Source organism: Aquarana catesbeiana, linkage group LG03 (assembly GCF_042186555.1).
Source record: "Aquarana catesbeiana isolate 2022-GZ linkage group LG03, ASM4218655v1, whole genome shotgun sequence".
Classification (NCBI taxonomy): Eukaryota; Metazoa; Chordata; class Amphibia; order Anura; family Ranidae; genus Aquarana; species Aquarana catesbeiana.
Window position 1 is genome coordinate 575,451,228 of NC_133326.1, and position 23,097 is coordinate 575,474,324.

Sequence of the window (23,097 nt, forward strand, 5' to 3'; positions counted from 1 at the left end):
TAGGATTCTTTTGTTTGCAAAATGCTCACTCCACAATTCCAGAGTGACAATCAAAGGGAATAATTCAAGGAGAACTATATTTTTACAAAAGCCTCTATGAAACCAACTCAGCGGCCAAGAATCAGCGCACCAATGATTACCCCAGATTGCCGCAAAGCCAACAGAGCCTGCAGCATCGGTAAACAAACAAAAATCCCTATCCAGGATGAATTCATCCTGCCAAAAAGCTCTTCCATTAAAATGGATTAAAAACTTCTACCAAACGTGCATATCCTCTTTCAAATCAGAAGTCAACCGAATATGAGAACAAGGGTTCTTGTTCCCCGAAATGGCCAGATACATTCGTCTAGAGAAAATTCTACCCATTGGTAAAATACGCGTCGCAAAGGCTAATAAACCTAATAGGGATTGCAATTCTTTCAATAAAACATTCTTCTTCTGAATACAGGATTCAAGAAGAAATGTCAATTTCACAACTTTTTCACTAGGCAATCTAAACTCTCTTTTGACAGTATCAATTGTGATGCCCAAGAAATCAATGCAAGTAGTAGGCAATACAGTCTTCTCACAAGCCAGCGGAATACCAAAGTTTTTGCAAGTATCAACAAAAATTGATAACAGTGAAAAACATTGGGAAGAATCGGAAGGTCCCATAAATAAAAAGTCGTCAAGATAATGTAACAAAAATTTTGACCCAGATCTATGTGATATTACCCACTCCAAAAATGTAGAAAATTCTTCAAAATAAAAACAAGAAAGTGCACATCCCATAGACAGGCAGCGATCAAAATAAAACTTCCCTTGAAATTGAAAACCCAAAAAGTTAAAACAGCTAGGGTGAATCGGAAGAAGTCTGAACGCAGATTTTATATCTGCCTTAGCCAATAACACAGAGCCACCCAATAATTTAATTTTTTTAACTGCTTGTTCAAAAGAAGCATACGATACTGATGATAAATCATCAGTGATTTGATCATTCAAAGATGACCCTTCAGGAAAAGACAAATGATGAATCAAACGATATGTATTAGGTTCTTTTTTCGGTACTAAACCCAATGGTGATAAACGAAAATCAAGAAAAAATCAAGAAAAGGCAGAAAATCAAAAGGGCCAGAAATCCTACCCAATGATAGCTCTGTCTCCAATTTTTTACTCACTTCCAAAGGTAAAACCCGTACGCCTCTCGTATAATATCAATATGTTGAAAAAGGCCCGGACTACGATCCGGAAATTTTTCACATTAGACACTAGCGAAAATGCAAAAACCTTGTAACCAATTTGAAAATGATTTGGGAACATTCTTGCGACGATCCTCCTCTATCTTATCACCCTTTTCAAATTTAAAAAATTGTTCTTTACTAGATGGCAACAGTGATAAAATATCAATAAATTCACCGTTCCATATCTTATCCTTAACCGTAATAGGTAAATGAAAACCTAAGGGCGATAAGACACAAGGCATGGATTCTTTCAATTGGGCACCAGGTAACATCACAGCACCAGAAGAATTTGTAGCTGATTTACCTGTGCAAGTGTTATCATCAGAGGTACATAAATTAGCTGATTGTGAAATATTATCTGCTGACCACACAACAGCCGCTGGTTCAGTAAAAACAGTATTGTCTTTCGGAAAAGAGGGAGGAACAGATACAGGAATATTATTAGAAACAGAGGTATTAGAATGCAATTCAGATAGAATTTTAGATAAATAAGCAGACAGGTGACTGATCATTTGTAAAGGAAGATTCTCACCTCCTGTCACATTAACCGGAACGTCAAGCAACACATGCTGCTGTGAAGTAAGGAGCACTGGAATATTCAAACCAGCTGCTCCCGCAGTCTCTGGGGGTGACGCTGCCGGACCGCTGGTGTCCGCAGAGCCTGAGAAGCCTTGCCCTGGCAACCGAGCCGCTCTCAGCGTCGCTCGTTGCCTAGGAGAAGTCGCCTTAGTAGGAGGCCAACTCGGATGGCTCCGCCCCCTGCAAGCTCCACCTCCCGGCATCGCGTCAGCAGGCCGCTGTGGAATCTGAGGGGCCGGCTCCGCCGAGCGCTGTGACCCGCCTCTGGCAGGCAACGAGCTGAATCTTTGGCGTCGAATGCGCCGCCTCTTGCTCGGCCGCTCCTCCATGGCTCCGCCCTCCGGCTCAGCACCCAGGTCCCAACCTGGAAAAGGAAGCTTGGCACCCGATTCCTCCTCTTCATGCAATGGCACGTCTTCCGGCAGGTCTCCAACACGATCTGCGGTGTCCCTGGCAGCAACCTCGCCGTCTTGACCCGCAGGTAAGTCCAAGCATCGCCGTGTCCAATCCTCTCCTCTTCCTCCTTCCGCTTCCACAAGCTCCAGTAGCTGGCGGACGAGAGTTTTCATGTCGCCGAAGAGAATCAAAAAAGCGGATGTACTATAGCTCTCCTGCTTTGTATTATAGCTCAAGTTCCGCTGCTGATCCTCTTCAAACATCTGGTCCCGGACCCCACGGACGAGCTCTTTATATAGGGACCCCTTGGAATTCTAGAATATTCCAGGGGGGTCACATGACCTTAAATGACCTATCCTGGAACCCCAAGCATCCCAATGAGTCACCCGACCCAGCTGACCTATCCCAATGCCAAAATCTCCAGAATTCTAGAAAATTCCAAGTCAGCTGATCTTGGAGAACCTATCACAGGCTTTCCCGCTATTTTCCACAGCGGGGAGCCTGGAAACTGCTCCTACCACAATCCCATAAGGAAAAGGGGGGCCTTAAGACAGGCTTACCCCCTTTTCCTCATATTCTGCTTTAACTACTTGCCTACTGGACACAATTACCCCCATCCTGCCCAGGCCAATTTTCAGCATTCAGTGGTGTTGCACTTTGAATGACAATTGCGCGGTCATGCAACACTGTACCCAAACAAAATTTTTATCGAGACAGATAAAGCTTTCTTTTAGTGGTATTTAATCAATGCTGTGTTTATTCTTTTTTACTAAAAAAAAAAAAAAATGAAAAAAGACAGAAAATTTAGGAAAAGAAAAAGGTTTTCTTAGTTTTCTTAGTGTTATAAAATGTTGTAAATAAGAAATTTTGCCCTTCCCCTGCCACTTATAGGCGACACTGATGGGCACCGATGGGCGGCACTAATGGGCACTGAAAGGCAGCACTGCCTGGCATCACTGATGGGCACTGAATGGTATCACTGATGGGCACTGAATTACTGCTGGGTACTGTTGGGGCTGAATTGATAATCAGGGCACCGATAATAAGTACCCTGATTATCTGTAAAGATCTCCCCTGTGAGGAAATGCCACTAATTGGCTCTCCTCTCCTCACACGCTGTCAGTGTGAGGAAAGGAATGCCGATGACCGTCATTTCCTTGTTTACATGTGATCAGCTGTGATTGGACACAGCTGATCACATGGGTAAAGAGCCTTGTCATCGGCTCTTTACCAAGGTCGGTGATGCGCCGTGTCCCAAGGACAGAGCGCACCATCGATGACCGCGCTGCGTGGCGAGAGTGGGATGACGTCATATTGCATCTTCCCACAACTAGAGAGCCACTGCCACCCATCATTTGTCAGTACGGAAGGCGGGAGGTAGTTAAATGCACAGATGAAACGCTGTACATACATGAGCAGTGCATTAGCATGTTTACTTGCCAAAAGACTTGCATTTCTGTATATCCAGTCCTGAGATTTAAACAACTCGGTTACACAGCACAGCCTTGTCTGACATGGTAGGAGATGCAATTTTTCTTTGTTGTAGTTTAAACCCCTCTACAGGTCTTATCCTGCCACCATAGTGTACTGGACAATGAAAGGAAAAACAACAGACTGATGAGTTCATCTCTCTGTCATTCTCTTCTCTCCTTCTATCAGCATGATCCTTGTTAGCACATGTGCACTGCACCACAGCTGACTGTGCTGCTTCTCCCTCTCCCAGAGCTTTGCTGTACAGAGATAGCAAGTGAGTTAAATTTTGTATTTAAAAATACATTTAATGATGTATTAATGAATACAGAGCATTCATTTGCATCCTTTATATCTGCTTAAAGTTCAGCTTTAAAGAGCCTTTTACACAATCCAGACAGACTGTTTTGCTGGACAGGTAGCCATGTGTTTAAATTATTTTGATGAATTGGCTACTCCGTGGCCTCCTTCAGGGAGTGCATTAGATTTATTACGAGGGTACGGCAGGCGCACCTCCACAGCCATCTGCCAGCTCCAGTTTCCTTGATTAGGTCGGGGAAATTGCACTCCGGCCAGGCTCAGCTGCACTGTCTTCTGGCCTGATTCACTGAGAGTTCTGTCACATTACAGAGTAGTCAGAGACCCCCTAGGATAAAGAGATGTATGGTGTCACAGACCTGATCTAATTACCCTGTGTCTCCAGTCATGCCATTCATAGGATTATACATATACTCCTTATAAAGGGCTTTTTTTTGTGCTAAAGAAATGTAAAGATGACATTTAATTAAAACACATCTCCAGGCAGAAAAATAAAACGTTCTCTCCTCTTTCCCTATATACTTTTTTTAAATTTCCCACCTTAATCAGCCATAGAACCTGTGTAATTAACATGCGCTCGGTTTTAAAGGGATGAGGTGGCAACCCTAGGTGTGTCCATGACAGCCCGGGCTCACAGGACCAGCACTGGAGCCCATAGTGGAGTCTACAAAGGAACCAGGAAATGAGTATTGCTGCAAAGGCTGTTTTTTTTTTCTTAAAGCTGAACTCCGGGTTAAGCAAATATTTTCTAAATATGAGAGTCATGTGTATATGTCCTTGAATGTTGGTGAGCTTTGTGTAATTCTTCCAGATCTGTGCAGTAATGCAGTCACAGTGTGATACTTCTCTTCTATGCAGGATAGTTACATAGTTACATAGTTACATAGTAGGTGAGGTTGAAAAAAGACACAAGTCCATCAAGTCCAACCTATGTGTGTGATTATGTGTCAGTATTGCATTGTATATCCCTGTATGTTGTGGTCATTCAGGTGCTTATCTAATAGTTTCTTGAAGCTATCAATGCTCCCCGCTGAGACCACCGCCTGTGGAAGGGAATTCCACATCCTTGCCGCTCTTACAGTAAAGAACCCTCTACGTAGTTTAAGATTAAACCTCTTTTCTTCTAATTTTAATGAGTGGCCACGAGTCTTGGTAAACTCTCTTCTGCGAAAAAGTTTTATCCCTATTGAGGGGTCACCAGTCCGGTATTTGTAAATTGAAATCATATCCCCTCTCAAGCGTCTCTTCTCCAGAGAGAATAAGTTCAGTGCTCGCAACCTTTCCTCATAACTAAGATCCTCCAGACCCTTTATTAGCTTTGTTGCCCTTCTTTGAACTCGCTCCATTTCCAGTACATCCTTCCTGAGGACTGGTGCCCAGAACTGGACCGCATACTCTAGGTGCGGCCGGACCAGAGTCTTGTAGAGCGGGAGAATTATCGTTTTATCTCTGGAGTTGATCCCCCTTTTAATGCATGCCAATATTCTGTTTGCTTTGTTAGCAGCAGCTTGGCATTGCCTGCCATTGCTGAGCCTATCATCCACTAGGACCCCCAGGTCCTTTTCCATCCTAGATTCCCCCAGAGGTTCTCCCCCCAGCGTATAGAATGCATTCATATTTTTGCCACCCAAATGCATTATTTTACATTTTTCTACATTGAACCTCATTTGCCATGTAGTCGCCCACCCCATTAATTTGTTCAGGTCTTTTTGCAAGGTTTCCACGTCCTGCGGAGAAGTTATTGCCCTGCTTAGCTTAGTATCGTCTGCAAATACAGAGATTGAACTGTTTATCCCATCCTCCAGATCGTTTATGAACAAATTAAATAGGATTGGTCCCAGCACAGAACCCTGGGGCACCCCACTACCCACCCCTGACCATTCTGAGTACTCCCCATTTATCACCACCCTCTGAACTCGCCCTTGTAGCCAGTTTTCAATCCATGTACTCACCCTATGGTCCATGCCAACAGACCTTATTTTGTACAGTAAACGTTTATGGGGAACTGTGTCAAATGCTTTTGCAAAATCCAGATACACCACGTCTACAGGCCTTCCTTTATCTAGATGGCAACTCACCTCCTCATAGAAGGTTAATAGATTGGTTTGGCAAGAACGATTCTTCATGAATCCATGCTGATTACTGCTAATGATATCGTACGTATTACTAAAATCCTGTATATAGTCCCTTATCATCCCCTCCAAGAGTTTACATACTATCGATGTTAGGCTAACTGGTCTGTAATTCCCAGGGATGTATTTTGGGCCCTTTTTAAATATAGGTGCTACATTGGCTTTTCTCCAATCAGCGGGTACCATTCCAGTCAGTAGACTATCTGTAAAAATTAGGAACAACGGTCTGGCAATCACTTGACTGAGTTCCCTAAGTACCCTCGGATGCAAGCCATCTGGTCCCGGTGATTTATTAATGTTAAGTTTCTCAAGTCTAATTTTAATTCCGTCCTCTGTTAACCATGTAGGTGCTTCCTGTGTTGTGTCATGAGGATAAACACTGCAGTTTTGGTTACTGAAGCCCCCCGATTCACTCGTGAAGACTGAGGAGAAGAATAAATTCAATACCTTCGCCATCTCCCCATCCTTTGTAACCAGATGTCCTTCCTCATTCTTTATGGGGCCAATATGGTCTGTCCTCCCTTTTTTACTGTTTACATACTTAAAGAATTTCTTGGGATTTTTTTTGCTCTCCTCCGCTATGTGTCTTTCATGTTCTATCTTAGCTGTCCTAATTGCACGCTTACATTTCTTATTGCATTCTTTATAAAGTCTGAATGCTGAGGATGATCCCTCAACCTTGTATTTTTTGAAGGCCTTCTCCTTTGCTTTTATATGCATTTTTACATTGGAGTTAAGCCATCCAGGACTTTTGTTCGCTCTTTTAAATTTATTACCCAATGGGATACATTGGCTAATGCCCTTATTTAATATGCTCTTAAAGCAAACCCATCTCTCCTCCGTATTCTTTGTTTCTAATATTTTATCCCAGTTTATGCCTTTTAGCAAGGTTTGTAGTTTAGGGAAGTTGGCTCTTTTGAAATTCAGTGTCTTTGTATTCCCTTTATGTTTCCTATTTGTGTGATTTATACTGAAACTAATTGACCTGTGATCACTGTTACCTAAATTGCCCTGCATTTCCACATCCGTGATCAGGTCTGTATTGTTGGTAATCAATAGATCCAGTAATGTTTTATTTCTAGTTGGTGCGTCTACCATCTGACCCATAAAATTGTCCTGCAAGACATTAAGGAACTGGCGAGCCTTAAATGAATGTGCGGTTCCCTCCGCCCAGTCTATGTCTGGATAATTAAAATCCCCCATTATGATAACACTTCCCATTCTTGCTGCTAATCCAATTTGTAATAGGAGATCCGTCTCCACTTCCTCCCTCAGGTTTGGGGGCCTATAGCATACTCCCAGTATTATTTTCCCCTTAGCTTTATCCCTTTGGAGCTCTACCCATAAGGATTCCACCTCCTCTCTAGCTCCCTCAGTGATGTCATCTCTCACATTCACTTGTACATTATTCTTGATATATAGGCATACCCCTCCCCCTTTTTTACCCTCTCTATCCTTGCGGTATAGGGTATACCCTTGAATGTTTGCCAGCCAATCATGAGAGCTGTTGAACCAGGTCTCTGAAATTCCCACAAAATCCAAATCCTCCTCGTACAACAGTATCTCTAGTTCACCCATCTTGTCCGCCATGCTCCTGGCATTGGTGAACATGCCACATAGTTTAGACCGGTCGCATATTGTCCTCGTATTGGGTGTTTCGAGATTGCAACTAGGACTTGCTACTATACTCACCTTGTGTTTTTGTGCTTTGGTTAACCTACCACTAATGCCCCCAATACTAGCCTCTGGAATATCTTCCGCGCTGGCTATCACTGTCTCTGGACCCTCCCCCCCATCGCCTAGTTTAAAAACCCCTCTAACTTTTTGGCCATCTTCCTTCCCAGCAGATCTGCACCCTCCTCATTTAGGTGCAGTCCGTCCCTTCTATAGTACCGGTTACCAACTGAGAAGTCGGCCCAGTCCTCCAGGAACCCAAACCCCTCCTTACTACACCAGCTCTTCAGCCACTTGTTTACTTCCCTAATCTCCCTCTTCCTTTCTGGTGTGGCTCGATGTACCGGTAGTATTCCTGAGAATACTACCTTGGAGGTCCTTTTCCTCAATTTAGCTCCTAAGTCCCTAAAATCGTTCTTTAGGACACTCCATCTGCCTCTGACTTTGTCATTGGTGCCAACGTGCACCATGACAGCCGGGTCTTCCCCAGCCCCTCCCAGTAATCTGTCCACAAGATCCGTGATGTGCCGAACCCGAGCGCCCGGTAGACAACATACTGTTCGGCGCTTCAGGTCTTGGTTACAGATTGCCCTCTCTGTCCTTCTAAGAATTGAGTCCCCTACCACCAGAATCTGTCTTTCCTTTCCCTTTGCTGCCCCCCCACTCTCACTGGAGGAGTTCTTCCCCCGGCAGCTAGGAGAGTCCCTCATCTCCAGCAGTGCTGGTCCCTGACTGGTTTCACCAATGACACTCAAAGTAGCGTACTTATTGGGATGCTCCAGTCCTGGATCGGCCTCCCTGGCTTTTCCCCCTCTACCCCTCCTGACTGTCACCCATCTACTCTTTGCTAGTGCCAGCACCTCTTTGTCTCCACCCGCCTCTGTGCTGGCCCCTGCCGGCACCTGCCGTGTACGTTCCTGGCTCTCCTTTAGTATGGAGGGACTTCTCAGTGCTGACAGTTGCTTCCCCAGATTCAGAACCTGGGCTTCCAGGGAAACAATGTGCTTACATTTTGCACAGCAGTATTCGCCCTCGATCTGATGATCAAGGAACGCATACATGCGGCAAGATGTACAAAGAGTCGCCTCTCCACACCCGCCGGGCATCGTACCTATTAAATTTAGTGAGGATTTGGGGATTTTACCCTGTCCAAATTACCTAACAGCTAGCTTCCTGGCACTAATACTCAAGACAATACACAGGTACACAACAAGACAATACACAGGTACACAACAAGACAATACACAGGTACACAACAAGACAATACACAGGTACACAACAAGACAATACACAGGTACTCACAGACCTACGTGCAATCGCAGAACAGTCGCAGACCTATGTACACTCGCAATACTCAAGTATACAATACACAATACACAAGTACTAACGATCCACACACACTACTCAGACAACACTCATGTACTCACACTACACAGGTACTATGACCCCTGTTATAATCTCCTGTTTTAAACTCTGGTTTTAACTCACCACTTAGAAAAGTTCCACTTGGTATAAGTTCCAGCAATCTCCCAATGAGCAGGCTCAGGATGAGTCCTACACACAGTTATATAGACTGCAGGCACCTGTGAGCAATCACCCCTCCCCCTACTTAATAGCCTGAAGGAACCAAAGAAGAAAAAAAAAAAAAAAAAAAGCTATTTAAAAAGTGACAGAAAAGGCTAATTGAAAAGCTAAAAGGAAAAGCCCCAAAAATGCTACCCAGCAAACAAAAAGTAAAACTTGTTCACTCTCCGTCTGGTTTTAACTCACCACTTAGAAAAGTTCCACTTGGTATAAGTTCCAGCAATCTCCCAATGAGCAGGCTCAGGATGAGTCCTACACACAGTTATATAGACTGCAGGCACCTGTGAGCAATCACCCCTCCCCCTACTTAATAGCCTGAAGGAACCAAAGAAGAAAAAAAAAAAAAAAAAAGCTATTTAAAAAGTGACAGAAAAGGCTAATTGAAAAGCTAAAAGGAAAAGCCCCAAAAATGCTACCCAGCAAACAAAAAGTAAAACTTGTTTTAGGATGTAGGATCTTCCTGTAATAAAGATCAGTCACTGCTGATCTCTCTCCTTGTGCAGGATGACTGGTCTTGTATCTGCCCCCTCCGGTAGTTTTCTGCAGGAAGCCTGTAGTGGGTGGGGCCCGCTGGATCACCCCACTGGTCTGCATTTGGTGCACACAAAGTGGGTTTATGTCCTTTGTGGCTACTGAGGAATATTTTTAAATAAAAGGTTTTGTGCTTGGAGTCCAGCTTTTTTTGATACGCTGGAAGAAGTCTGATTAGCAACAAAACCGGTCGAGCGATAGTGACATTTCCTTTCATCGCGTTTTGAGAATCTACCTCTGAAACCACTGTGTCCAGTACATGCTATTTTAATTGTCTTTTCATGTAAGTGCATTACCTTAATTAAATCCTGGTAAAAAAGGTTTTACACTATTGTGGCGTTTGTCTCTCATTTGGGGTATATGACCTGATGTCACGGTTGGAGTAAAATAAACCTGATGTTTTCCCCAGTGGTGGCTTGAAGTTTCTATTGAGTGGACCTCTTTACAGACGTGGAGTGTTTCCAGACATACAAGCCTATGTTGACTCCCCCTTAATAGATGGTCAACGCTCTTTGGTAAGGGCACATCCTATTTTTTTTTGGTGGTGGTCGCACAAAGTGGAGGAAGTTGGTGACACAACATTCAAACTTTCACTATTGTGTCACATTTGTGACTCTTTGTCTCGCTTGTTTATGTTGTTTATTTACTGTTTATTTCATTTAAGCGCAACATACTTGTTCACCTATTTAATTTTTGTGATAATATCTCACTTGATTGTTGCAGCTGCAATTTTTGTTTTTGTTTATCATAAACACAGTTTATTTTCGATGTTTTTACATCACACCAGGGATCAACAGCAGGTTCACAACATCATATGCCGCCAACCTCATCCTACAACAGACATCTTCAGGGGAAAAGAAAGGGATAATGTAAATTAAACAATTTGTGTTTAGTGTCACTTTAAAGCCTAACTCTAGGCTTGGGATTCTACCCCCCTTGCCTCCTTCACCCCATTGGGGCACTCCTGCAGCCTTACAATAAAATCTTATATAGGTCTAATCACATTACAGGTCCTCTTCACACTCTTCTTCCTCCACCAGTGGGTGGATTTTCAATGCTGCACAGTGGCGCCACGTATTGAAGTGGCACCACTTTCTGTGGCATTCTACTGTAAGTCTAGGGAGGGGTCAGAGCCATGACTCCCTGGGCTTACAAAAAATGGGTTAAATAATGTTGTGCATTATTCAACCTGGAAGAGAAGCGGTGCTGGATTAATGAGCTGCTAAGTCTACAGGGGACAGCGTTGTAGAGGAGGTGAGTATAGCAGTCAGAACTGCATTTTTGTTTTCTTAAAGAGTCTGGAAACTAAAATCTCTACTGTTTTGTCCAAGTTGGAGTTGAGTTTTAACTTTTCACTGCACTCCCCACCACCTATAAAAAGCTGATGAGTCACTCACCTAGAACTAAATTATCAATTTTGGGTGATCCTGCCCTTTAAATAAAGGCCTCAACATTACTTAAGCATATATTTCAACCTATGAACATCCACTAAATTGAAAGCCTTTTTTATGCAAGACACAAGGTTTTCATGAGCTTTAAAAGCAGAATTATTCTACTGTGCAAACAGAGCAATATAAAGTGTTACTTAAGGCTTTCCTAGCTTTCAAAAGAAGAAGCGCAATTGCTGAAAATTCCAATCCCAGCCGCATTTTCAAACACTTGTTTCACAATATGCTAAATGAGATATCTTACAATTACAGTTTAATGATACTTCTGGGAAATCGGCATCAGCAGCTGGGCTGAAAGAGACGGCTTTGCAAACTGTCACCCTACTGTGCTAGTAGTTTGGTTTAGGTGTACAGACCCAGTCAGCAAAACAATGTGTGGGTAGCTGTATGCCAGCCCTGACAGCCATGCCCTCCTAGGCCACAGCTTATGTTGCCTTAGCACAAATACACTCTTCAGGACGGGAACAATCTATATGCTAGGCTGGCAGTTGAGGGAAAGTCAGGGAACCATATGATTTTTTTACATGTAAAACGTACTGATCCAGCAATGCATGTTTCCAGTTCAATAGGCCCAAGGGTCTTTCAATCCTCTTTCTGTGAGCCAAGGGCAGAGGTAGGCAACCTTATGGAGGTGGAGATCTACCTGAACAACATGGGAGGAGTCAATGATCACCAGGCACAGTGTTGCCCAGTGTTGCCTCCTTACACCTGATCTAAACTACCATGTTGCAATAGTGTGCATTGTACGGCATGTATGGGTTTAAATCAGGTGGAGAGAAGGCAACACATTACCTCCTTACCACCTATCAAACACACTGGGATTGCTTTTCAGAGGAGCAGCAGTTTCTGCTGCATTTGTAACCACGACAGAGTGGTTTATAACTCCTGCTGTGGCTGCAACATGTGTACACATTTAGCCACTGCAGCTAAAGGGGTGTGGTTGGGGTGAGGGTGTAAAAACACATCTTAACTATGGGGTTTTACCACCCCCAAAACTACAAATGTAAGTGAACCCTTACTGTTCTGAGTTTTGGTGCCCTATCAGAAAGTGCACCAAACCCGATATAATTGAAGTCTATGGCTAAGCGCAGCTAACCTGGAGGAAACTTCACTGCACCCGCAGTGTGGGTAAACCTCAGCACATCAGTTTGAAAACAGCTCTATACTATTATGCCTAGTGTTGCTTCACACTGACTTGAAGATCTCTTCTTTTCTGCTGCTGGCACCACTCTGGAGACCACTAGCCGGGATAATGGGTGGAGTGCAGTTGGTATCACTCTGCATGAGACAGGAGGCATGGGCTTAAACAGCTCTTGCTCCCTACTACAACTCCAACTTTACAAGTAGTTCCTCTACATTGCACTCTGTTCTGTAATGGTGGGTCAGCAAGCCCAGACTGAGATCTACCAGGTTGTTGATCCCTGGCCCAGGGCGTCAAGGCTCCACCCACCATCCTGGACTCACAAGAGGAATGCTGTAGAAAATGATGATGTGTGATGTGAACCCTATAAATGTTGACCCTATATTCTTTAAGCATAGCCTTATACATAACATATTATTATTATTATTATACAGGATTTATATAGTGCCAACAGTTTGCGCAGCGCTTAACAAAATGAAGGCAGACATTACAATTTGGTACAAGAGGAATCAGAGGGCCCTGCTTGCTAGAGCATACAATCTAGGAGGGAGGGTCAATTGATACAAAAGGTAATAGCTGTCGATTATGAGCTAATGGATAAAGTAAAACAGTGTATTAGTTAGAAGCAGGATAAGCTTCTTTAAATAGAAGGTTTTCAGGGATCCTCTAAAGATGGATAGATTAGGGGACAGTCAGACAGATTGGGGTAGGGAGTTCCAAAGGATGGGAGAAGCTCTAGAGAAATCCTGTAGGCGAGCATGGGAGGAGGTGACAAGGGAGCTAGAGAGCAGGAGGTCTTCGGAGGACCAAGACAGCGGCTTGGTTGGTATTTTGGGACTAGGTTAGTGATGTAGCTGGGGGCAGAGTTGTGGACGGCTTTGTAAATTATTGTTAGTACTTTGAATTTTATTCGTTGGGTGAGTGGAAGCCAGTGCAGGGATTGGCAGAGAGGGGTGGAGGACACTGAATGGTTGGTAAGGTGGATGAGTCTTGCATCAGCATTCATTATGGACTGAAGGAGGGATAGTGTATGTAAAGGTAGTCCAATGAGGAGTGAGTTGCAGTAGTCGAGGCGAGAGGTGACCAGGAAGTGAATTAAAAGCTTGGTGGTGTCATTGGTTAAAAAGGGGTGTATTCTAGAGATGTTGTGGAGGCTAAGGAGGCATGATTTGGATAGGGATTGAATGTGGGCCTGAAAGGACAGTTCAGAGTCTAGGGTTACTCCTAGCACCCTGGCATGTGGGGACGGACTGATAGTTGTGCCATTGATCTTGACAGAGAAGTCAGGGGAAAGGGCATGTGGAGGAGGAAATATTATGAGCTTGGTTTTAGATACATTTAGTTTGAGGAAGTGGTGTGACATCCAGGCTGATATGTCTGTTAGTAAATCAGTAATGTTTGAGGAGACTGATGGGGTGAGCTGAGGGGTAGAGAGATAGATTTGGGTGTCATCGGCATATAAATGGTAATGGAAGCCATGGGAGGCTATCAGCTGACCAAGGGAGGATGTGCAGATCAAGAATAGAAGAGGTCCACGGACAGAACCTTGGGTTAACCCAACAGTAAGATGTGTTGGAGAGGAGGAAGTAGAGTTGTAAGTGACAGTGAAGGTGCGGTGAGATAGGTAAGATTTGAACCAATGGAGAGCACAGCCATGGATACCAAGTAAATTGAGTTTTTTGAGGCGGAGGGGGTGATCAACTGTATCAAAGGCAGCAGAGAGGTCCAAGAGTAAGAGTACGTAATAATGACCGTTGGTTTTAGCTGTTAGCAAGTCATTTGTGAGTTTTAGGAGAGCAGTTTCTGTGGAATGTTGTGGACGAAATCCAAACTGAAGGGGATCAAGAAGGTTATTCTTAATGATATGGTCGCTCAGTCGGTTGTAGACTAAATGTTCAAGGAGTTTGGAGGCAAAAGGGGAGTAAGGAGATGTGTCTTAGGTTGTTAAGATTGGTGGGGTCCAGTGAGGCCTTTTTTGGTATGGGAGTGACTAGTGCATGTTTCAGAGGGTTGGGGAAGATGCCAGTAGAGAGGGAGAGGTTGACGATATGAGTTAAAGGGTGTAGGTTAGAGTCAGAGGGTGATCATAGTATTTGAGAAGGAACTGGGTCCAGCGGGCAGGAGGTTAGGTGGGCATTAGAAAAAAGTTTATTGATTTCCTCTGTAGTAGTTGGGTTAAACAAGAGTTTTTATTGGACAGGAGGACAAAGAGTGCCCTCCTGTACAATATACTTTTATACGATACATATACATATACATGTACATGTACATATAATTTTATACTTACAGTTGCAGCATTTGGCACTACAAGACAGGACAACATTTTAATTATGAGCAGTCAGTTTCATGGCTGCAATCTGAAGTGGATTTTTGCAGTGAGGATCAAAACCAATATTCAGCAAAACTGTGAGTATCTTTATCAAATTAGTTACCATAGTTATGATTTTATAAAATACATGATGCAACTGGAAATGTAAGTTTATCTGCCAGAATACCACTTTTGTGATTTTCACAGATTGCCACACTGCATAGACAGGGAGGTAACACCACTTTTTCTGTTACAGTTAACGAATATGGTGGTATCAACTCCCCACCTTGCTCATTGGATAGTTGAGAAAAACTAGCACACCAAGGTCCCTTGAAATCCCTGGAAATACTGGAAAAAATGCAACTTGTTACTTTGCTGGAGTGATCAAGCCCTTTGGGGGGTGATGGGAGACCAATTGGAGTTCTTGGTGTGCGTCTTGAGCCTAGAGAAACTCATGGATATGTAAGTGCCAATCATGGATGTCTCTTGAGAACTGTACTGTTACCAGCAACTATCTCAGTAAAGGATATTTGTTTACTTGCTTTGCCTGGTCTGAAGTCTCTTAAATGGGTGCATGTACAGCGTATCAAAAGAGCAGGGCTTGCAACACAAGGGGACTGAGTTAGAGGAAGATACAGTACATGGGAGCTAATGTGTTGTTGCTAAGGACTACAGTGTTGTTTCACATGGGAATGCAGCCAATCAGCCAGGAGACGGGTGACGTGGCAAAGGAATGTGATGGTCACTTTGATAGTTGAGGGGGTCACATGCTTGGCACCTCAAGTAGCGGTCGGTCCCCATTCTTGGGAACAGACCGCAGCACAGAGTGCCTAAGGACCCAGCCTGGAGTCAAGGGTGAGAGAGATGCAGAGGGGCCCCCGGGAGAAGAAAGCAAGAACGGAGAATGGGGAGAGCGTTTCCTGTATTCCATAGCACCTGTGGGATTAGCCAGTGAGAGAGAGGTGCCATGGATTGCTAGAGATCGGTACAGGTTCTGTGGTAGTGGTCCCTAAATGCTGCATATCTAGGAAGTGGTGACCTCTAACACAGAGGTCCCCAACCACCGGGCTGCACCCTGTCTGCAGACGGGCCAAGTGCGGTGGGCAGGAGAGCCGGCAGGTGGGCAGCATGAGCGAGACAATGGGCGAGCGGGCGGGTGGCTCGAGACAGACAACGGGCGGGTGGACAGGTGGCATGAGACAGACAATGGGCGGGTGGATGAGGGAGCCCTGCATCACCGCAGTTCAGCCCTGCATCACCGCAGTTCCACCCCGGAGAGGAGAATTGGGGCCACTTTGTGCAATACCATTGCACGGAGCAGGTGAGTATAACATGTTTATTGTTTTAATTTAAACAAAGGCTTTAGAAGCACTTTAATGCATCTAACAAACAAAGTGCCCTTGCAGACAACAAACTGCATGGTACCACAGTACCATGTCATTTGGTGCAGGCGTGATGTTAAAAAGTCGCGCCTGCCATATTTTTTACGCACTCTTGCGCATTTGGTAGCCCATTGAAATGAATAGGCTGTCAAAAACAGAACGCAGAAAAATGTGTGTTCTGGTGTGAACCAGCCCTAAATCCTGCTGTGCAAGCAATTGAAGGAAGCCAATGTAAAGGTACATTCAGGTTTTTGTACCAGTTGCTTTTAGAAATACATTTTTAAAGAATAAATTGTTTCTTTGCATGGTGCTTATCTTATACTTGGCTGGAGTTTAGCTTTTAATCACCAATTGGGGGATGATGTTGAATTAATCGCAATCAAATTTAAAATTACTCGCTACAAACCCCATGCAGGTACAATAATTGCATGTATGTAATGAACCCGCTAATCACACACTGCCATTTGTTCTTGAATTATCAACATAAAACTTACAGTGAAAGCGTGAAAAGGAAAAAACACAGGAGCTGTCACCAGTGACATCTCGCTGCCACCTGGGGATGCCTATTCATCTCTTTCTTTATCCATCGCTTTGTCGCTGCGGGTCCTGAATAGTTCAGAGATAGCAGCGCCAGCACAATTCAGTGCTCAGGTACAATAACTTTGTGAAATGATTACAGCTCTCTATATTTGATGAGTAGCATTGATCATTTCCATTCAGAGATGGAAGCTTGGAGCTGGGGGACCGACCCCTGGGAAGGGTGATCTTTATTTCTGATGATCATTGTATCCAGGTAACGCTTTTCATATTCCAAATGTTAGTCAGATATATCCAAACCTGTCAAGGAATCTTGTTGTTTTACTTTTTTTTGCTTTGCTGTGCTCCAAACAGACTCTAATTATTAGAAAATAGCAAAAGCTTTGAATGGGAGAATTCTGAAATCCTCATGATTATGAAATTTTTATGTTTTCACTTTAATTATACAATTTCAGTAAAAACAGCCTTTCTTTTGTAGAATTATCTGATCCAATTTTACAGGTACATGTTTTGTGTGTTATTCTAGGCATTGCTGCATTGCACAGAATTTTAAAGATGAGTTTAACTGTATAGGAGCACTACAAATTAAAAATACAGTTGTATTAATTTTTAATATCCATGTCTCCATTCTTTATTTTGTTGAGAAATCACTTTGAAACCCCCCCCCTTGCATTTCTAGCCGTGGTCAACTTGACTAAGGGCAGGTGATTCATGTAGCGTTTACTTCCTGGAATCCATCTGTCCTTAACTCAGTCATACAGGCAGGAGAGTGTGTTTAGTTGATGAAAGAAAAAATGTCTATGAAGTAGAGTTGGGCGAACAGTTCGAACCAAGCAAATGTTCGGCCCCAACAGGCGAACACCCGAATTTGTAGGGCGCTTGGCGGGATGTTTGCCTGCTGAGTGCCCCACAATGCACTGTGCACTGCACAGTGCATTCTAAGCCCTGACTGGACAAAGCTTTGCCCAATCAGAGCACAGTGACTAGCTGGTTGTTAAGGAGCAGGCCGGGAAGCCGGCTTCTGCGTCCTTAGCAACGGATGAGTCATCAGCTGTCAACGGGCTTCCTTGCTGACAGCTGAATGAAAAAAAAAACATTGTTGGCAATAGAAAAAGTGAAAAAAAAAACTGGTGTGTGCCCCCCCCCCACGGGTCTGGTATGGATTTTAAGTAGAACCCCATGACATAATTAAAAAAAAAAAATGGCATGGGGTCCCCCCTCCAAAATCCATACCAGACCTTATCCAAGCATGCAGCCTGGCAGGACAGGAAAGGAGAAGAGGGAGAAGAGAACGCCCCCCGAACCATACCAGGCCACATGCCCTCATATGGGGGGGCTTTGGTGCAGGGAGAGGCTCTGCCCCCCCCACAGCACCTTGTCCCCATGGGGACAAGGGCTCTTCCTGGCCCATTCACCAAAAAAAAAGTGTCAAAAATAAACAAAGACAGAAGGCAGTTTTTGACAATTCCTTTATTAAAAAAAATAAAAAAAACAATGTTCCCCGATGTAAATCCATTGTCAATCATGATGCTCGCTGCACAGCTGGACCCGGAAAAAAACAAAAACGCCCGCAACGAAGACTAACCGTTGAATACCTGCTCTGCCATTTGACAATTCTTAAATAGGTAAGGAGTGGGGCCACCTGAATATGAATTCTGGGGAGGGACCCCACACCGATAGCAAGCAATTGAGCTGCAAGTTTGAAAATGACAATGCTCAGTACTGCACTGTCTCACCCTGCTATGCATGTGCTCATTTACTTTCTATTCTCGGCACTGTGCCTAAAATCACATCTACTAGAGGCCAGTCAGCTGACAACTTTAAGATTTATTGCTGCTGATGGGGGGAGGAAACAGGAATTACACAAACTGTACTGAGGGAACACAGATTAGGGAGGGAGAAAAGAAAAGCAGGAGAGGTGACAGGACGAATTCTGCTGCCAGGAAGACACAAAAGAGTTACTTACAAGGATAGTGACTTATCTTATCCACCTGATATTCTCTCATTTCTCCCTCAGGTAGCCTGTAAACATCAGCACCGTAAAGCTTCTGTCAGCCTTCCTCTTTATCTAAATCAAGGCATACAATCAAGACTGGAATTGTACATATTTTAATTGAAGAAAGTGACATATAGTTTTTGAGACCAAGGAGAGAGGGAGAGTTTCCAATAAGGAAGTGACTGCTTTGAGCTTCAACAAAATGGTGCCCTCCAGCAAGATGAAACAGGAGCAATGCTGGAGGCAAATTACAGCACACACTAATTTTTGTAACATAATTATTCATTTTTAATGTATGTTCTTTTGTTAAAGAGCATTAAATGTTATCAAACATAGGTAAAGTTCCGCTTTAAGAACCTCTGCAAGTAATTGACACGAACAACGACTTCACTTCAGTTAAGTTCCTTTTATTAGCAGATTGAGAATCACAGATACATCTCACATCAATCTAACAAAAACAGCAAACGAGTTACAGAAGATATCCTTTAATATTACAATGCAAGCATCAGAAATAAAAATACTTGAGTTCAAATTTCCAGAATAATAGGCAAGATCTGGAAGACTGACACTCACACTCAACAGTGGCTGGATGCTTGTGTCCAATCTGTAGGATGATATGATCACCCAGGGACCGTGCAAGCTTGATTCTGTTCATGAACTGTAGATGTAGCATCTCAGACTGAGTTCTTTGTATACCCTATGATAGTCTGTCACCACAGAGCTAGTTTGCTGCTCTAGGTTACGAAAGGTCTATTGGATGCCCAAGTACTCTCACACTGCTTGGCTGTATATCTCCAGGTGATGGGCCAAAATGTTTTCAGAACAGAGGAAGGTACGGAAACTCCATGCCATTCTGTGCCTTGACAAAGTGATTTAATTAGTGTTGGCGTACCAAACAGGTTAGGTTCTAGATGGGAGGTAAGCACCAGGGCAACCTCGGAATATGTGGGCAGCAAACCGCCATTCCTCGGTAGATAGATAGGGCTCCAGAGGAGAAAATCCATTTGCATTGTCAGTGTACAGTTAGGGTAGAGACTCTACCAGTTCCAGTACCTTGTCGCTGCTGGCCATAGGTGCCGGGGCCGAGTCATACACTCAGCGGCCTATGGCCGGCGAGTGTATGACACGGGAGCGTGCCCGCAAGGTAACCCCCTCGGGAGAGAGCTTCCCAGAGGGGGTCATCTATTGCGGGGAGGAGCTGCGAGAGCCGCCGTGGGACCCCAGAACAGGTGGATCGAGGCCACTCTGTGCAAAATGAACTGCACAGTGGAGGTAAGTATTACATGTTTGTTATTTAACCAGTTGCCAACCGGCCCATAGCCAAATGACGGCTGCAGGGCGGTTGGATAACTCTGGGATCACGTCATATGATGTGATTCCAGAAAACTGCTCCCGTGCGCCCCCTGGGGCGCGCACGCGGGAACATCCGTGACTGGACCCGGCGCATCACGGATCACGGTAAACGGACGCTGATCGCGGCCGTTTACCATGTGATCGCTCCTTCAAATGACGGAGCGATCACATGTAAACAAACCGGTGTCATGTCAAGACGCCGATTCCACCCTCCCCTCTCTGTACCAATCGGTACAGAGGGGGAGAGATCGGATGGGAGCCGCGCTGTGGGCTGGATGTGTAGTGCCCACAGCGCTGCTCAGTGACATGTACAGTCACATCCATCCATCCCTCCATCCATGCTCAGCCATCCCCCCCATGCTCTGCAATTCCCTGTGCAATACTCTGCAATTCCCTGTGCAATACTCAGCAATACCCTGTGCAATACTCTGCAATTCCCTGTGCAATACTCTGCAATACCCTGTGCAATACTCTGCAATGACCTGGCAATACCCCACAATACTCTGCAATGACCCACAATACTCTGCAATGACCCGCAATACTCTACAATGCCCCGCAATACTCTTCAATACTCTGCAATGCCCCGCAATACTCTTCAATACTCTGCAATGCCCCGCAATACTCTTCAATACTCTGCAATGCCCTGCAGTACTCTTCAATACTCTGCAATGCCCCGCAATACTCTGCAACGCCCCGCAATACTCTGCAATGCTCCGCAATAGTCTGCAATGCCCCGCAATACTCTGCAATGACCCGCAATACTCTGCAATGCCCCGCAATACTCTGCAAAGCCCCACAATACTCTGCAATGCCCCGCTATAGTCTGCAATACCCTGCAATACTCTGCAATGCCCCGCAATACTCTGCAATGGCCCGCAATACTCTGCAATACTCTGCAATGCCCCGCAATACTCTGCAATGCCCTGCAATACTCTGCAATGCCCTGCAATACCCCACAATACCCCGCAATACTCTGCAATACCCCACAATACCCCGCAATACTCAGCAATACCCCGCAATACTCTGCAATACCCAGCCATACCCAGCCATACTCTGCCATGCTCAGCCATACCCAGCCATACTCGGCTATACTCAGCCATACTCTGCCATACTTGGCTGTACTCGGCCTCTGTATGTGGCCAGGCTGTGGAAGTCTCACACATGTTAAAAAAAATGTGTTTTAACCACTACCCGCCCGCCGGCCGTCATACGACGTCCTTGACTTTGTGCAGGGATATCTGAATGATGGGTGCAGCTACAGGCATCATTCAGATATCAGCTTTTTCAGCCGGCGATTCCCTACACCATGAGAATGATTATAGCGGCTGTTCCACTGCTTGATCGTTCTTACGGGAGGCGAGATGGGGCGTCCCCCCCCTCTCGCCGCCCTCAAGTGCTTCTACCGACTCACCGCTACGATCAAAGCCAGGATCTTTTTTTTTTTAATTTTATTTCAGGCTTTCCAGCCTAGAGGTGAGATGTGGGGTCTTATTGACCCCATATCTCACTGTAAAGAGGACCTGTCATGCCATATTCCTATTACAGGGGATGTTTACATTCCTTGTAATAGAAATAAAAGTGATCAAAAAATGTATTTTTTGGAAAAAAGCCTCAAACTAAAATAAATAAAGTAAAATGAACAATAAAAAAAAAAAAATTTGTCCCTGTGTCCCCGTGTGCTCGCATGCAGAAGCGAACGCATACGTAAGTTGCGCCCACATATGAAAATGGTGTTCAAACCACACATGTGAGGTATCGCTGCGATTGGTAGAGCAAGAGCAATAATTTTGGCCCTAGACCTCCTCTGTAACTCACAACATGTAACCAGTAAAAATGTTTAAAACGTCTCCTATGGGGATTTTTAAGTAGCGAAGTTTGGCGCCATTCCACGAGCGTGTGCAATTTTGAAGGGTGACATATTAGGTATCTATTTACTCGGCATAACTTCATCTTTCACATTATGCAAAAACATTGGGCTAACTTTACTGTTTTGTTTATTTTTAAAAGCACAAAACTGTTTTTTTTTTCAAAAAAAAAACATGTTAGAAAAATTGCTGCGCAAATACCGTGCAAGATAAAAAGTTGCAACGACCGCCATTGTATTCTCTAGGGTCTTTGCTAAAAAAATATATATAATGTTTTGGGGTTCTATGTAATTTTCTAGCAAATAAATTATGATTTTTACATGTAGGAGAGAAATGTCAGAATTGGCCTGGGTGCTCCTAGAATGCCTGAAGGTGCTCCCTGCATGTTGGGCCTCTGTATGTGGCCACGCTGTGTAAAAGTCTCACACATGTGGTATCGCTGTTCTCGGGAGTAATAGCAGAATGTGTTTTGGGGTATAATTTGTGGTATGCATATGCTGTGTGTGAGAAATAACCTGCTAATATGACAAACCCAGCCGTGATTAAATACCACCAAAAGAAAGCTCTATTTGTGTGAAAAAAAGGACAAAAATTTAATTTGGGTACAGTGTTGCATGACTAAGTAATTGTCATTCAAAGTGTGAGAGCACCGAAAGCTGAAAATTGGTCTGGTTATTAAGGGGGTTAAGTGCCCAGTGGTCAAGTGGTTAAAAAAGAAAACTGAACCTTTAGTGTCACTTTAATATGGAAGATAGACTGCTCATGGAGAGAGTGCTGACAACAACTCCTCCTGCAAGAGGCTATCCTACCTCTCACATGTACACACTTACGACAGGCTGCATGTGAAACCTTTCCTACCCTTGGTAACCACTTAAAAGTTTTCTGGGGAAAAAATTCCCCTAAAATACATGTTATGTAAAATGTAAACCAGCTCAGCCAACCTGACGTGTCATCCTCCCCCTTCAAACAATCACAGTGATAAATACAGTATATGTTCAATATATGATACATAAGTGAAGAGGGAAGGGGTTTCGCTTGTAGCTTCCTCAGGGTATCAAAAGGGAGTTGTTGAGCACGGTTACTAATAACAAAAGAAAGCCCAATACCGTAAAGAACAGATGTACATATACAGCAAATTGTCCCAAAATGATATATAGCCCAAG